Source organism: Trichechus manatus, unplaced genomic scaffold, assembly GCF_000243295.1.
Source record: "Trichechus manatus latirostris isolate Lorelei unplaced genomic scaffold, TriManLat1.0 scaffold00082, whole genome shotgun sequence".
In the NCBI taxonomy this organism is placed as follows: domain Eukaryota; kingdom Metazoa; phylum Chordata; class Mammalia; order Sirenia; family Trichechidae; genus Trichechus; species Trichechus manatus.
The window spans coordinates 3208997-3214115 of NW_004444018.1; the positions used below are offsets into that span (position 1 = coordinate 3208997).

Genomic DNA, 5119 nt, shown 5'->3' on the forward strand with positions numbered 1-5119 from the left:
GCCAAGAAGCTCCTAGTCTGGGGGAACACTGATGAGAAGGCCAAGGGAGAGAAAGCCTTCCACTGGAGCTGACACCCTGAATTTGGACTTTTAGCTTACTTTACTGTACGGAAATAAATTTCTCTTTGTTAAAACCACCCACTTGTGGTATTTCTGTTATAGCAGCATTAGATGACTAAGACAGGTGCATAAATATTTATTATGGTTATGTCCTCCTGGTGTATTGACCCTTTAATCATTGTATAGTGTCCTTCCTTACCCTTTGTGGTGGATTTTGTTTTAAAGTCTATTTTGTCAGAGATTAATATTGCCACTCCTGCTCTTTTTTGAGTGTTGTTTGCTTGATAGGCTTTTTTTCATCCTTTGAGTTTTAGTTTGTGTCTTTAAGTCTAAGGTGTGTCTCTTGTAGGCAACATATAGACCGATCGTTTTTTTTTATCCATTCAGTCACTCTCTGTCTCTTTATTGGTGCATTTAGTCCATTTACATTCAGCGTAATTATTGATAGGTATGAGTTTAGTGCTGTCATTTTGATGTATTTTTTTTCTGTGTGTTGTTGACAGTTTCTTTGTTCCACTTAATTTTCTGTGCTGAGTCGTTTTTCTTTATGTATTTTCTTTTCATCTTTTTCATCGTTGTTGATTTTGTGTTTGCTGAGTCTTTGTGTTTTTCTTGTTTTTTATTTTGATGTGTAGGATTTCCTTTGTTGTTACCTTAAAATTTACCTCTATTTTTCTAAGTTTAAAGCAAGATTTTATTTTTTGATATCACCTTAACTTCCTCTCCGTATGAAAGTTCTATGACTACATTATTTAGTCCCTCTTTTTTGTTTGAATATTGTCACCTTTTACATATTGATGTCTCTGTTTCCCTGTTTTCAGTGTTTTAGCTTTGACTTATTTTTGTGACTTCCCTATCTGGGTTGATATCTTGTCATTCTGTCCTGTGTTCTAGTCTTGGGTTGTTATCTGATATTATTGATTCTCTAACTGGAGGACTCTCTCTAGTATTTCTTGTAACTTTGGTTCAGTTTTTACAAATTCCCTTAACTTCTGTTTTTCTGGAAATGCACAAATTTCACCGTCATGTCTTAGAGAGAGTTTTGCTGGACATATAACTCCTGGCTGGCAATTTTTTTCCTTCAAGGCTGTACATATGTCATCCCATTGCTTTCTTGCCTGCATGGTTTCTGCTGAGTAGTCAGAGCTTAGTCTTATTGACTCTTCTTTGTAGATGACTGTTCATTTATCCCTAGCCACTCATAAAATTCTCTTTATCTTTGGTTTTGGCAAGCTTGATTATAATATGTCTTGGTGACTATCTTTTGGGATCTACTCTGTATAGGATTTGATGAGCTTCTTGCATAGATATCTTCTTGTCTTTTTTTTTTAATTTTTCCCATACAAAAATTTATACATACACTGTTATTTGACCCTAATTGCTCTCCCCATACTCTGACAGCACACTCCTCCATTCCACCCCTGATTCACCATGTCCTTTCAGCCAGCTCCTAACCCTATCTGCCTTCCCATCTCACCTCAGGACAGAAGCTGCCCATTTAGTCTCTTGTATCTACTTGAGCTAAGAGGTGCACTCCTCACAAGTATCACTTTATGTCCCATAGTCCAGTCCAATCCCTGTCTGAAAAGTTGGCCTCGGAAATTGTTTTAGTTCTGGGCTGATAGAGAATCCAGGGGCCATGCTTTTAGGGGTTCCTCCAGTCTCAATCAGACCATTAAGTGTGGTCTTCTTACTAGAAATTGAGTTCTGCACCCAACCTTTCTCCTGCTCCATCCGGGACTCTATGTTGTTTTCCCTGTCAGGGCGGTCATTGGTGGTAGCTGGGCACCATCTAGCTCTTCTGGTCTCAGGCTGATGAAGTATCTGGTTTATGTGGCCCTTTCTGTCTCTTGGACTACTACTTTCCCTGTGTCTTTGGTGTTCTTCACTCTCCTTTACTCCAGGTAGTTGGGACCAATTGATGCATCTTAGATGGCCACTTGCAAGCTTTTAAGACTCCAGACGCCACTCACCAAAGTAGGATTCAGAACATTTTCTTAATAAGTTTGTTATGCCAATTGACCTAGATGTCTCCTGAAACCATGGTCCCCAGACCCCTACCCCTGCTACTCTGTCCCTCAAAGTATTTGACTGTATTCAGGAAACTTCTTAGCTTTGGTTTAGTCCAGTTGTGCTGACTTCCCCTGTAGTGTGTGCTGGCCTTCCCTTCACCTAAGATAATTCTTATCTACTATCTAGTTAGTAAATAACCCTCACCCTCCCTCCCCACCCTCGTAACCATCAAAGAATGTTTTCTTCTGCATTTAAACCTTTTCTTGAGTTCTTATAATAGTGGTCTTAAACAATAGTTGTCCTTCTGTGGCTGACTAAATTCACTCAGCATAATGACCTCCAGCTTCCTCCATGTTATAGGATTGTTTCATGGCTTCATCGTTGTTCTTTATCGTTGCGTAGTATTCCATTGTGTGGATATTTTTCTTGTCTTTCATGATACCAGGGAAGTTTCCTGCCAACAAATCTTCCACAATTCTCTCTGTATTTTCTATTTTCTCCTCCTGTTCTGGTACTCCAATCACTCGTAGGTCATTCCTCTTGATAGAATCCCACATAATTTTTAGGGTTTCTTCATTTTTTTTAATTCTTTTATCTGATTTTTCCTCAAATAAATTGGTGTCAAGTGCTTTATCTTCAATCTCACTAATTCTGACTTCCATTGCTTCAATTCTGCTGCTCTGACTTTCTATTGAGTTGCCTAATTCTCAAATTTGATTGTTAATCTTTTGAATTTCTATTTGCTGTCTCTGTATGGATTCTTGTAGCCTGTTAAATTTGTCATTTTGCTCTTGTATAACCTTGTTAAGTTCCTCTATTGCTTTGTCTGTGTGTTCCTTGGCTTGGTCTCTGTTTTGTCTGATCTTCCTGATATCTTGAAAAGCTCTGTATATTAATCTTTTGAATTCTGTCTCTGGTAATTCCAAGACCTTGTCTTCCTCCGAGAGATTTCCTGGTTCTTTGCCTTGGTCACTTGCTGAAGCCATCATGGTCTGCCTCTTTATGTGATTTAATATTGACTGTTGTCTCCAAGCCATCAATAAGTGATTATATTTATTTATTTTATGTTTGCTTACTGTGTATTAACTTCTTGTTTTGTTTTGTTTTGATATGCCCAAATAGGCTGGATGTGTGAGGTACTTCGATTATTGGCATCTTTGAAGCTCTCACATCCTGTCACCAGGTGGTTAGAGCTGCTACTAGGTATGCGAGCCCAGGAGTCCATTTACTTTTCTTGTGTGGATTCAGCTCAGGTGTCCAGGTCGTTGGTCACTGAGTGTGTGGTGCAGGCTCTCACCTACAGTCCTAGACTGACAGGGCTACGTAAGGGTGATTGGAGCAGGCACACGTATCTGGCTGCTGTAGGGGGTTATGTGCTGAGCAAGGTACGGGTTTGACAGCTACCCTTGAGTGCCTGGGTGGAAGGCATTTCCCTGTTCCCTACAGTGCACAGATGGGTGAGTTTTGCTGCCAGACTTTGGTCACCCATTGCTGTTGGCTGTAAGGACTGAGAGGGACCACTTATTCTCAGACCCCTGTCGTGGGTGGCTAGATGGAGTGGTTGGAGCCACCAGTCCTCAGGCCCCTGATGTGGGTAGGTGAGGAACCTCTTAATGGGCAGGGCAGTGTCAAATGTCATGGATCTTGCACTCCCCCTTAGCTGTTGCAGTTGAAAATAGGCTTCAAGCGTATACCCTGTTGTACTATGCTAGTTAGGGCCTATGCTGTTGAAATGGGCCTCCACACGTCTAGGCAGGGGTGAAAGGGAGTCAGAGTCCATGGACCTCTTATACCTATGCCTAGGCAAAGGTGCTGTGCCTGCCCTGAAGTCCCAGCTTTGAGGAGCTGGCGGTGGGCGGGGGGGGGGGGTCCTGTTTGTTACTTGATTGTTAATTTGTTCCGTCTCCATACCCGGGAGAATGGCTTGGGGCATGCAACGGGTCTCACTTCCAGCCCAGGGGGGCGTGGCAATCACTAAAGCTGGACCAGAACTGAAGCAGAGCAGGGAGGGGGGCAGGTGAAGAGGTGAGAAGTACTTCCCGGAAGGGGAAGGGTTATTTTGGGTTAGACGCTTGCACTTAACTTTCACAGATCCAGTGCTGCTTCCCCCTGGCTCCAGAGGCTTGTGCAGACCCTCCGTTCTCGGTTTCTCCGGATGTGGAAAACGTGTCCCTAGTGCTACTGCTTCCCTCAGCCCATGCACCCCAACTGATCCAGCCTGCAGGGTATGGCCAGGTCAGGTCTGGCAAATCCTCGCTGCCTCTCCTGTCTCTCCCTCCCACTGCTGCTCAGTCCGACTCTTCAGCTTTGTCTTTGATGTTCAGGGCTCCTAGATTGTCACATATAATCAATTCACTTGTTTTTTGGGGTCTTTGTTGTAAGAGGGACCACAGGAAGTATCTAACTACTCAGCCATCTCTGCTCCACCTCCCCTCTTAATAAACTTTGTTATGCCAATTGACCTAGATGTCCCCCCAAAACTATGGTCTCTAGGCCCCAGCCCCCCTACTCTATCCCTCAAAGTGTTTGGATGTGTCCAGGAAACTTCTTAGCTTTTGCTTTGGTACAGTTGTGCTTACTTCCCCCGTATTGTGTGTTGTCCTTCCCTTCACCAAAGTTGATCCTTGTCTACTATCTAGTTAGTGAATTCCCCAAAACTATGGAATGCTTCATGAATTTGTGTGTCATCCTTGCACAGGAGTCATGCTAATCTTCTCTGTGTCATTCCAATTTTACTATATGTGCTGCCAAAAGGAGCACTACATTTCTGTTCTTTAAAGCCACCCACTTGTGGTATGTTTTGTTATGGCAGCTCTACGTAACTAAGAAAGGAAGGAGACCATCATCAAAGCTAAAGAGCAGCATGAAACTCCATCTGCACAAATTAGTTTTAACTTCACACACTCAGGGTTACTGAGAATTTACAAAGAGTACAGTTTAAGTGGAGTCCCTGGGTGGTGCAAATGGTTAACTCACACAGCTGCTAACAGAAAGGCTGGAGGGTCAAATCCAGTCCACCCAGAAGAAAGACCTAGCGATTTACTTC

General features: G+C 42.7%; 1 non-coding gene across 1 annotated transcript; it reads right to left on the reverse strand.

Moving 5' to 3' along the window:
• Positions 1-4726: 4726 nt before the first annotated feature.
• LOC111821418 (U6 spliceosomal RNA) lies at positions 4727-4833 on the reverse strand. Its single transcript, XR_002824843.1, has one exon. It is a non-coding gene; the product is annotated as a U6 spliceosomal RNA (small nuclear RNA).
• Positions 4834-5119: the final 286 nt, after the last annotated feature.